The sequence below is a fragment of the Protomyctophum parallelum genome (assembly GCF_964188405.1).
Source record: "Protomyctophum parallelum genome assembly, chromosome: 11".
NCBI lineage: Eukaryota > Metazoa > Chordata > Actinopteri > Myctophiformes > Myctophidae > Protomyctophum > Protomyctophum parallelum.
Window position 1 is genome coordinate 51,579,636 of NC_139707.1, and position 12,773 is coordinate 51,592,408.

Below are 12,773 nucleotides of genomic sequence, written 5' to 3' on the forward strand. Positions count from 1 at the left end.
GACACATTTGTGAAGTAGCTTCGCCAGAGAAAAGCTTTCTCCCTCGTGAAGATTTAACTGGCGGAACGTCAATGGGAACACGAGATGGGGGTCTCGGGGGAAACGGTCCATGGTCCAGTCGTGAATAAATTTGTGTAAGAGGAAGGATTTTCCAATTCCTGCGACACCAACAGTGAGCACTACTCTTTCATTTATTCCAGAATTATACAATCCCCAGAGTTGGATTGGTTCGTCCAGTCCTGCCCTGTTCATCTCCATCTGTCTGACCTCATGATACCTGTGCATGCTTGTGAAGCTGGTGTTTATGTTGTAGATCGGGACACAGACGTCGTCAAACTTCATCTTGGACTCATTGTCCAATTTTACACATAGATATGTGTCTTTCATCTTGTTCTGAAGCTTGCGTTCGTAGCCAGTAATGGAACCGCCTGCTATTTTCACCAACAGATCTGTAATGAACAAAGCAATTCTTAAACAGCTTCAGGAGAAAGAGATCTGCCAGATCAAGCTCTACAAAACAATATAACATTTACCATGTCAATCTTTCTTTTCAATAACATGTTTGTTAACAATGTTGTTAAACTCTAAGTTTGGCAGAATTAACTATGGACCTTCTGATTCCCAGAATGCCTCTCTACCCAGTGCTGTGATAAGACACTGTGACTGTTTCCATGACCATGTTTCTTAGACCTTTCTGCTGTGATAAGACACATTGTCAGCTCACCTTCAGCAGAGGCAGATGCAGCTTCTGCTTCGGGTTGTGATGGAAGAGACTGAGTGGACCTGCTGTGGAATGAAGAACATGTTATACTGACTATGAATTCATCTACCAATCCTATAGAAATACTACATGTTATACTGACTATGAATTCATCTACCAATCCTATAGAAATACTACATGTTATACTGACTATGAATTCATCTACAAATCCTATAGAAATACTACATGTTATACTGACTATAGAAATACTACATGTTATGCTGACTATGAATTCACCTACCAATCCTATAGAAATACTACATGTTATACTGACTATGAATTCATCTATCAATCCTATAGAAATACTACATGTTATACTGACTATAGAAATACTACATGTTAAGCCCACCACACACCGGCTGCGTTCCCCGCGCGTCGCCGCGCGGCGGACACAGCCGCCTCCATTATTTTCAATGAACCTATCGCACACCGGCTGCGTCCGACGTGCGCTGGCGCGCGGTCACGCCTCGCCTGCCGCGCCGATGCACCGCTGTTCTATTTTCCAGGCGTTGCCGCGCGGCCTCCACCCAGCTATCCGTGGGCGTGGCAATGGAATATAGTCAACAAAACTCCCCAGCCGCGTGGTAGCGCGCCGCCTCCTGTTGGTGTTGCCGTGCGGCTATGGCGCGCGGCAATACTGTGCCGTGGCGGTACGCGCGGCGGTCGCAGCCGGTGTGTGGTGGGCTTTATACTGACTATGTATTCATCTACCAATCCTATAGAAATACTACATGTTATACTGACTATAGAAATACTACATGTTATACTGACTATGTATTCATCTACCAATCCTATAGAAATACTACATGTTATACTGACAATAGAAATACTACATGTTATACTGACTATGAATTAATCTACCAATCCTATAGAAATACTACATGTTATACTGACTATGTATTCATCTACCAATCCTATAGAAATACTACATGTTATACTGACTATAGAAATACTACATATTATGCTGACTATGAATTCATCTACCAATCCTATAGAAATACTACATGTTATACTGACTATGAATTCATCTACCAATCCTATAGAAATACTACATGTTATGCTGACTATGTATTCATCTACCAATGTCGCAATGTTAGCATCACAATGCGTGCTACATGTAACATTAGCATCACAATACGTGCTACATGTAATGTTAGCATCACAATGCGACGTGCTACATGTAACGTTAGCATCACAATGTGTGCTACATGTAACGTTAGCATCACAATGCGTGCTACATGTAACGTTAGCATCACAATGCGTGCTACATGTAACGTTAGCATCACAATGCGTGCTACATGTAACGTTAGCATCACAATGCGTGATACATGTAACGTTAGCATCACAATGTGTGCTACATGTAACGTTAGCATCACAATGTGTGCTACATGTAACGTTAGCATCACAATATGTGCTACATGTAACGTTAGCATCACAATGCATGTTACATGTAACATTAGCATCACAATGAAAAACTACAACCCTGTCATGATTATGAACATCCTGGCTAAAAATAACACTGCTAGTTTAAAAGGATCTCTGGCTAATAAGACTTAAATACGCCTTAAAGCATTATACTTCTATAACTAACCAGGGATCCTTTTAAGAATCAGGATCAACGTGTGACTGTGGAGCATAGTGAGTGTACATTATCTTGTACTGATGTTAAAATGTACATTAACTTGTATTATCTTACAGAACTTCATAGAAAATTAATTGAAATCACAATTACTCACAGATCCTCTAGAAGGAGATTCTCGTGTGTCTCAAGACATTGTCGGAAAATGTCTTTAGACGTGCTGGAGTTCAGGAGCGCATAGAGTTCCCTCATCCTCTCCTCAATGGTGGACTTGGACCTCACTTTATTGTAGTCCTCTGTGGTGATGATCGTCTTCTCAAGGAGCAGATCCAGGATGGGATTCAGCCTGGTCACTCTCTGAATGAGCACTGCCCGGTGTTGGTCAACAAAGTGACCCGCTGAAGATAAGTGGAATGAACATTGGTTGGTAGTTGTTGTTGTTGGTGAAACTGCCAATATTTCCCTCCACACCAAATGTCTTCTTCCCTCTAAGACCCCCTTTACACGAGAATGATGTTCATAAGAACGGCAGAAAAACGTATCGCTTGCTGGGGTCCGCTTAGATGAGAATGGCGTTTTCAAAACACAGCAAAGTGAAACCACCTATCAAAGAGTGGAAGGAAGTCTTTGTATTGTGGAGTCTCGCGCCCGCCCGACAGGGTGAGTGTCCCCAAAAGGGAGAGAAAAATAAAGTTAACACTGTGCGCCTACTAGAGCACACCTCCAGGGAGGAGCTACCTACTAGAGCACGCCTCCAGGGAGGAGCTACCTACTAGAGCACGCCTCCAGGGAGGAGCTACCTACTAGAGCACGCCTCCAGGGAGGAGCTACCTACTAGAGCACGCCTCCAGGGAGGAGCGCACTGACAGCGCTCGTCTGTATATGTTTTTCTGTCCTGAACTAATGGAACTCAGTACGTTGTCTGACTTTCTGTTCATTATTGTGCCCTCCCAGGCTTACAGTACGTTGTCTGACTTTCTGTTCATTACTGTGCCCTCCCAGGCTTACAGTACGTTGAGTCTGACCCTTCCCAGGCTTACAGTACGTTGAGTCTGACTTTCTGTTCATTATTGTGCCCTCCCAGGCTTACAGTACGTTGAGTCTGACCCCTCCCATGCTTACAGTACGTTGAGTCTGACCCCTCCCAGGCTTACAGTACGTTGAGTCTGACCCCTCCCAGGCTTACAGTACGTTGAGTCTGAACCCTCCCAGGCTTACAGTACGTTGAGTCTGACTTGCTCCCTGTTTAAGTTTGTTCACTAAACACCCTTGAAACCGTCCCATCCTTGTCTTGGTTCTGGTAACAGACGCACGACCGCCCACCCGCCCCCCTGCCTGCCAGCCAGCCAGTCAACCAGCACACACACACACACACACACACACACACACACACACACACACACACACACACACACACACACACACACACACACACACACACACACACAGTCAGCTCACCTTCAGCTGCTCCTGCTCCTGTAGAAGTTGCACTTGACATTGGTGGGTCAGCGGCTGTAGCTCCATGCTGGTCTGATGTCAGAAAAGACAAAAGTCCAAAGTAAGAGCTTGAACAGATCTACAAGCTCACACTATTAAATATAAAAGGTTTTAAAGTTAAATCCGACTTCCCTAAGCCTGCAGTAACAGACACCCTGTTACATGTATTTTTTCAGAATGGACAAAATTATTATAATTTTTCAATACAGAATGAGATCATATCGACATCGGTAATATCGGTTATCGGCCAAAATGTCTCATCGGCACATCCCTAATAGTCAATAATCAGTTTATAAGACATCTATTCATAGATTCAAAACAGCTGAGAACAGTTGAATCAGGGGAGGATTATCCAACGGCCCAGGGGCCTCTGAGCTAGGAGGGACCTCTGAGCTAGGAGGGGCCTCTGAGCTAGGAGGGGCCCCTGAGCTTCAGCCTCTGTGTGACCGCGTTGCTGTCACACGGAGGCTCAAGCTCACGGGCCCCCCTAGCTCACGGGCCCCCCTAGCTTACGGGCCCCCCTAGCTCAGGGGCCCCCTTAGCTCACGCCCCCCCCTAGCTCAGGGGCCCCCAAAAACTGCAACATTAATAACAGTTATTAACTTTGCACTTTTTTTTGTCTGTAATGGGCTTAAAATAACCCCAAAAGTTCAATAAACACCCTTGAAGCCGTCCCATCCTTGTCTTGGTTCTGGTAACAGACGCACGCACGCACGACCGCCCGACCGTCAGTCAGTCAGTCAGTCAGTGTTAAATAGCTCTATATTGTGACTGTAATCATTGGTATAGAGTGTGTTCAGCAACAGTGTTAAATAGCTCTATATTGTGACTGTAATCATTGCTATAGAGTGTGTGTTCAGTAACAGTGTTAAATAGCTCTATATTGTGACAGTAATCATTGCTATAGAGTATAGAGTGTATTCAGTAACAGTGTTAAATAGCTCTATATTGTGACAGTAAGCATTGCTATAGAGTGTGTTCAGTAACAGTGTTAAATAGCTCTATATTGTGACAGTAATAATTGATTTAGAGAACAACATGACACATTGCAATGTGTTGTGAGCTTGTAAATCTGCTATTTGTGGATAATGTTCTCCTCAGAATAGGGAAGCTGGGGTTCAAATGGTTAATCAGTTTATTGAAGACATCTATTCATAGTTTCAGCTCACCTTCAGCTTTAGAGACTCCTCCACTTGTTGACGTTGAACTTGACATTGTTGGGTCAGCGCCTGTAGCTTCATGCTGGTCTGATGTCACAGCTACTGTTGAGTTACAAAAGACAACAGAATTGTATAAGAAACCTGCTGTTACCAGGCAGTAATTAACTATTATCTGGCTATTAAACTGATGTTAAGTTGATTGCATTAAGGTTTAGCAAGGTAATTAACTGTTATTGCAGCAGGGAAGAATGTACTAGTAGGTCAAGTGAGTACTCAAGTTCAAATGTTTCCAGAAAGCAAACATTATATTTGATTATTTCCTTGCTGTCTAACCACAATCTCCCCTTTGAAGTGTCTAAACACATGCACTAGATGAGCACACAATCTCCCCTTTGAAGTGTCTAAACACATGCACTAGATGAGCGCACAATCTCCCCTTTGAAGTGTCTAAACACATGCACTAGATGAGCGCACAATCTCCCCTTTGAAGTGTCTAAACACATGCACTAGATGAGCACACAATCTCCCCTTTGAAGTGTCTAAACACATGCACTAGATGAGCACACAATCTCCCCTTTGAAGTGTCTAAACACATGCACTAGATGAGCGCACAATCTCCCCTTTGAAGTGTCTAAACACATGCACTAGATGAGCGCACAATCTCCCCTTTGAAGTGTCTAAACACATGCACTAGATGAGAACACAATCTCCCCTTTGAACCGTCTCCCATGTAAGACACCATGAAAGATTTCCTCCTTTGGCCAGGGATAGACCGTATGAGGTTCACCTACCTTTGGCCATGTGTGGTAACCTGTGCAGTAGATCATTCCTGTGGATCTTCTTCAGAACATTCGCCATGATCTGAGGAGCATGACCGGGGTAGCTCAGCACCATCAGATGAGCGATGCCCTTCTTGTTGTTCTTCTCAAGGAAGCACTGTGGGATTAGAAACTCTGGGGTTGGAAGCGGTGGGAGAGGAACGAGGCCTTCAAAGATATCAGGGAGAGGAACGAGGCCTTCAAAGATATCAGGCTGTTGCAAGTGAACCTTGAAGTCCTCGAACTCGCTGGCTTTCAGCTCCTTCAGAGTCTTCAAGATGTGTTCCTCAAGTAAATCCATGGATGGTTCCTGGGGCAAACGGAGAGAGGATGTTAACATCTCAGCTTTGTTCTCTAAAGCCGTGTTCACAATGAAAGACACAATAATCATATTTCTAGTCACTTGAATGGAGTTCATTCAATCACTGCACATACTATGGGAACAGTACGGAATTCACACAGGGTGACGTGTCTAGTGCGGTAGTATAGTAGGATAGAGATGTTTGTAGATGGTGCTACATGCACCATCTAGCATGCTGCTTTCTGCTTGCTACTCTCTGCTTACAGCTGCCGCCGCCAGCTAGCCCCCCCCCCCCCCCCCCCCCCCCCGGGGGGTGAAAAGAGGAGCCGAGTGTGTAAGTCTCCTCCTGCTGGTACATAGCATCTCCACCACCAAGACTCCTGTAGTGCCTCCCCGTGGCCACGCATGGTAACTGGGTCTCTGCGGACCCAGAGATGCGGCGTATAGGCCCACCATTGCGTGGACATGCCCTGATGCCCGTCAACCCTGCCCCAGCTATGGGTAAATAGCTCCATTGCATTGTGGGTAAGCTTATTAGGCAAAGGCTAAAGCCAAATTCCAATACCCAGAATCTCGGCTACTCGCTCACTCGCACTCAGTCACTCCAGCAAGGTGGTGTTATGGTGGAATTGGTGACCTGCTGAAATATGTGACAACCGTGTAGACAATCACATAATGTAAATGTGTCCTAATGTCAATTGTTGCAGTTTGTTCATTAGCAGAGTTCAACCTAACTGTATTTAGGCCATGTATTTAAAGACTTCCATGTAATAGTTGTGTGAACAAGATGGTCACATATTTGGCAGGTCACCAATTTCACCGTCATTTGCCATGCTGGAGTGAGCGAGTGTGAGTGAGCGAGTGGCCGAGATATTGGGTATTGGAATTTGGCTTAAGGGAGCACACCCTGACAGAAAGGCAATGTGCTAGCGGTGCGCAACCGGCGGGCCTTGAAAGACCAAGGACCCGGCAGCCTCCTGCAGCCATGATGGGGGACTGGACAAAGACCAAGCACCCGGCAGCCTCCTGCAGCCATGATGGGGGACTGTTCGTCATGGGCTCACCCACGCCATCGGGATTACCCCATGGTGGTGAAGATAGTGCTACTGTGAAGGACGCACCCCCTATGGCACTTAAAAACGTCCTTGCGCAGGTATCCACCTCTGACTACGGTGAACAGTACCAGGTATCCACCTCTGACTACGGTGAACAGTACCAGGTATCCACCTCTGACTACGGTGAACAGTACCAGGTATCCACCTCTGACCACGGTGAACAGTACCTGGACCTTACAACGCGTTGAAGTCTGGCGACGATGCGGTTCTGGTGACGAGAGCAGGTGCGAATGACCTGGAACCTCTTAGCTAAGAACCCTGCACGTCAGCAAAACAGGTTATGGGTCGCTAACAGAACCCTGCACATCAGCAACACAGGTTATGGGTCGCTAACAGAACCCTGCACGTCAGCAACACAGGTTATGGGTCGCTAACAGAACCCTGCACGTCAGAAACACAGGATATGGGTCGCTAACAGCGTGGATTGAGTGGAAGCTGTTTTCGGCCAGACCCCTTTGTGCTTAAGCAGCCCTATTTAGGGGCCACACTGCTCACCCCAAGTGGGGAAGGGCCTAGAAAAGGTGGCCTAAAATTGTCCACTCAACATTGCCTGGAAAGGATACTGCATCTAACGGGCCATTCCGTTACCGCGGTCGAAATAAAAAACAAAACAGGAAATCATTAAAACTGGCAACATGGAATGTAAGGACTCTCCTGGACTCGTATGGCAGCTCTGACAGACCTCATAGGAGAACAGCTCTGACAGACCTCATAGGAGAACAGCTCTGACAGACCTCATAGGAGAACAGCTCTGACAGACCTCATAGGAGAACAGTTCTGACAGACCTCATAGGAGAACAGCTCTGACAGACCTCATAGGAGAACAGCTCTGACAGACCTCATAGGAGAACGGCCCTGGTTGCTGCTGAGCTGAGTCGCTACAACATGGACATTGCTGCTCTGAGTGAGAGCAGAATGCTGGAGGAAGGCTCTCTAACAGAGGAAGGGATGGGCTACAGGTTGTTTTGGAGGGGTTGCCCGTCAGGAGGACAACATCTGCATGGTGTGGGACCAGCCATGAAAAACACACTACTACCAAGACTCACTGAAACACCTGTTGGCATTAGTGAGAGTGTGCCGTTTACTTTTCTAGGTAGTTCACCTTTCACCTAGTAGGCTGTAATGGAGACCAATGTTCTTTTACTTAATTAGTAATTCTCCTCACCTGGTAGCTTCTCAAGGGTAGTTATGAGGTGATTAGTGGGTCAGAGTCAGTTCAGTTCAAGCCAGCACACAGTGAAGAGCTCTCACTGCTATGTTAAGTTAACCTTTCTATCAGGCCTTGGACAGGATAAGTCTGTAAGTTTGTGTGTTTTATTTGTTAAACTTATGGCTCTTTTAGCATATATTGGCTCTTGATATTTCTAAAATGTTGATTGCATTTAGTACAGTGAGTACAACATGTTCTTTTCTTGTAGGATGCATACAAATTACTATGTTTGGTTTATTATTTTACAGTATTTGACACAATGTTGTGTTCTCTATTCTTTCTGTATTGCAGTTTTACAATTTATTCACCAGTAAAGAACCTAAATCAAGTCATGCCTTTTGGAGCTTTATTGGGAACTTTGTTAGCTGTCTGCCAAGCCATACAGACTGTACACCAACGTATAAGGGCAGAACAGTAAAAAGACTTTAAGCACAGCGGGCTTCACAGAAAGACATGGCTCAACACTGCAGTTTATTTTCTTCATCATGTCACATTCAAAAGGTGATGAAGAGCTCAAAACAAATCAGTACTGCTGCAGTAAAAGCACGTGCTAAAGCACAAGCTGCACTTGTCAAACTAGCCTATCCACACAAGGAAGCAGCAATATTAAAACAACAAGCTGATCTACAAGCTAATCTGCTGTTGCTAAAATCAGAGGAAGCTGCAGAAATTGCATCAGCTGAAGCAGACGCACTGCAATCATGTGTTCTAGAAGATGAAGTGCTTCAGCAGCAGCGTCGCCAGGACGAAGTGCTTCAGCGTCGCCAGGACGAAGTGCTTCAGCGTCGCCAGGACGAAGTGCTTCAGCAGCAGCGTCAGCAGGACGAAGTGCTTCAGCAGCAGCGTCGCCAGGACGAAGTGCTTCAGCAGCAGCAGGACGAAGTGCTTCAGCGTCGCCAGGACGAAGTGCTTCAGCAGCAGCAGGACGAAGTGCTTCAGCAGCAGCGTCGCCAGGACGAAGTGCTTCAGCAGCAGCGTCGCCAGGACGAAGTGCTTCAGCAGCAGCATCGCCAGGACGAAGTGCTTCAGCAGCAGCGTCGCCAGGACGAAGTGCTTCAGCGTCGCCAGGACGAAGTGCTTCAGCAGCAGCGTCGCCAGGACGAAGTGCTTCAGCGTCGCCAGGACGAAGTGCTTCAGCAGCAGCGTCGCCAGGACGAAGTGCTTCAGCGTCGCCAGGACGAAGTGCTTCAGCAGCAGCGTCGCCAGGACGAAGTGCTTCAGTGTCGCCAGGACGAAGTGCTTCAGCGTCGCCAGGACGAAGTGCTTCAGCGTCGCCAAGACGAAGTGCTTCAGCAGCAGCGTCAGCAGGACGAAGTGCTTCAGCGTCGCCAGGACGAAGTGCTTCAGCAGCAGCATCAGCAGGACGAAGTGCTTCAGCAGCAGCAGGACGAAGTTCTTCAGCAGCAGCGTTGCCAGGACGAAGTGCTTCAGCAGCAGCGTTGCCAGGACGAAGTGCTTCAGCAGCAGCGTCGCCTGGACGAAGTGCTTCAGCGTCGCCAGGACGAAGTGCTTCAGCGTCGCCAGGACGAAGTGCTTCAGCGTCGCCAGGACGAAGTGCTTCAGCGTCGCCAGGACGAAGTGCTTCAGCGTCGCCAGGACGAAGTGCTTCAGCGTCGCCAGGACGAAGTGCTTCAGCGTCACCAGGACGAAGTGCTTCAGCAGCAGCGTCAGCAGGACGAAGTGCTTCAGCAGCAGCGTCAGCAGGACGAAGTGCTTCAGCGTCGCCAGGACGAAGTGCTTCAGCGTCGCCAGGACGAAGTGCTTCAGCAGCAGCAGGACGAAGTGCTTCAGCAGCAGCGTCGCCAGGACGAAGTGCTTCAGCAGCAGCGTCAGCAGGACGAAGTGCTTCAGCGTCGCCAGGACGAAGTGCTTCAGCAGCAGCAGGACGAAGTGCTTCAGCAGCAGCGTTGCCAGGACGAAGTGCTTCAGCAGCAGCGTCGCCAGGACGAAGTGCTTCAGCAGCAGCGTCGCCAGGACAAAGTGCTTCAGCAGCGACAGGATGAAGAGCAGCAGCAGCAGTATGAAGCAGAGGAACAAAAGTCTGAATCGGGCTATTGTAAATATTCACACCATGTTGCAAAACATCCCATTCTTACCTCTTCATCAGTGCACCAGCTAACAATGGACAACGATGGAGAAGCTACGGTCAAACAACAAGCTAGGGAAGAAAGATTCTTAACGGAGCGCCTATCAACTGAGGAAGATCAAGGCGGGGAGAATGAGGAAGTCTTCAACCCACCACTAAGCAATTGCCCTACCACCATTCATGTTAATAAGAAGTTCAACTGCTCTAGTCCTAGTAGAGTCAAGGTCCTCTCCGATAGCTTCTGGAAGCAGGAATACCTGGACACTCTACAGCCTAGGAGGAAATGGCAGGCCGAAAAGCCCAATCTGCAAGTTGGAGATGTCATGCTGTTGGGGGACTCTCGGGTGACAGGGGGTGGGTGGCCTACAGGACTCTTCGTCAAGGCTGATCCCGGTCACGAAAAGAAAGTGAGGAAAGTCGACGTGAAGGTCATCCGACAAAGTACTCCCAAGGTGTACTTTTAGACCTGTGTCAGAAGTTGTTCTTCTTCAAAAAGAGACTGTATAGTGGTATAACCAATTATACCATGCGGGGAGTGTGCCGTTTACTTTTCTAGGTAGTTCACCTTTCACCTAGTAGGCCCTATGTGTAATGGAGACCAATGTTCTTTTACTTAATTAGTAATTCTCCTCACCTGGTAGCTTCTCAAGGGTAGTTATGAGGTGATTAGTGGGTCAGAGTCAGTTCAGTTCAAGCCAGCACACAGTGAAGAGCTCTCACTGCTATGTTAGTTAACCTTTCTATCAGGCCTTGGACAGGATAAGTCTGTAAGTTTGTGTGTTTTATTTGTTAAACTTATGGCTCTTTTAGCATATATTGGCTCTTGATATTTCTAAAATGTTGATTGCATTTAGTACAGTGAGTACAACATGTTCTTTTCTTGTAGGATGCATACAAATTACTATGTTTGGTTTATTATTTTACAGTATTTGACACAATGTTGTGTTCTCTATTCTTTCTGTATTGCAGTTTTACAATTTATTCACCAGTAAAGAACCTAAATCAAGTCATGCCTTTTGGAGCTTTATTGGGAACTTTGTTAGCTGTCTGCCAAGCCATACAGACTGTACACCAACGTATAGTAAGGGCAGAACAGAGAGACTAATGACCCTCCGTATCCCACTGGTTAAGCACCGCTTTGCCACACTTCTCAGTGCAGCAGCCCTGCCATCCCAGAGTGAGGTCAAGGATTCCTTCTACCAGTCACTGGACGAGGCTCTTCTCAGTGCATATGCACCAGCCCTGCCATCCCAGCGTGTGTGTGTGTGTGTGTGTGTGTGTTCTAGTTGCCATGTATATTTCATAATCATCATACATTTATTTGACATTCAAATGTATCAGCAAAATATTTAGGTAAAATATATCAACTTCAGATACAATATGCAATATTTGATTAACAACTGATCCCTCTGAATTCACCACCAATACTAATGGCTGCAGTCTTCGTCGTTCTTACAGTGAATTTCTACAATGTATTTTTTAAACCCTAACTTCAGTTAGTTTGGTGAGTAAATAAACAGACCTTGTGATGTCTCCATCCCCGTGATCCGCACCTCCCCATCTTTATGTCGTCCTTGCTGCTTCTTCTTCTGCTGCTTCACGGTGACATCCTAAGTTTCTCTGAAACAAAGCTGGACGAGTCCACCAAGGACCCAGATATTGAAATAGAGAACTATGAACGACAGAAATAGGCATGGTGGTGTATATAAAACGATATAATCTACTCCTTCGATCAGCTTATATATGAGTCACAGGTGCATTATTTCTTCCTGTGATCCAGCATATATCCGTAACATGTTTTCCTTTAGAAGACCCACAGCTGTGAAGCCGTGAGGCCGTCCGGGAATTATACTTTCTTATTGTTCTCCTTGTTCTTATTAAGAACGGTTTCAATTGGGACGGGTCTATGTATGGTTTTCATGTTGCCATATGAAGAGCCGTAGAGAGAGAGACAGAGAGTAGAAGTGTTCTCCATTTGCCGTGGTATCAAATAATGAATGAATGAATGAAATGAAAGTGACATCAAAGTGATGGACTCTGGGTTGAAAGAACCCAGATAACGGCCGACGTACCGCGTGTCTATGTCACGTCACAAATATACAGCTCTCATAATATAATGTAAAGCTGCATGCCTGCTGGTTCTAAACCCAATACAGAGTTAGTGTAAATCAGTGGTTTTCAACCAGTGGTCCCTTGGGGGACCACTGGCCTTGAGGGGGTTCCAGGTGGTCCCCATGCAGCTAAAGG

At 46.5% G+C, this 12,773-nt stretch overlaps 1 long non-coding RNA gene across 1 annotated transcript; it reads right to left on the reverse strand.

Moving 5' to 3' along the window:
* Positions 1–393: 393 nt before the first annotated feature.
* LOC310867437 lies at positions 394–2,556 on the reverse strand. Its single transcript, XR_014570007.1, has 3 exons — positions 2,497–2,556; positions 725–786; positions 394–449 (listed from the first exon to the last, which is right to left on the reverse strand). It is a non-coding gene; the product is annotated as an uncharacterized lncRNA (long non-coding RNA).
* Positions 2,557–12,773: the final 10,217 nt, after the last annotated feature.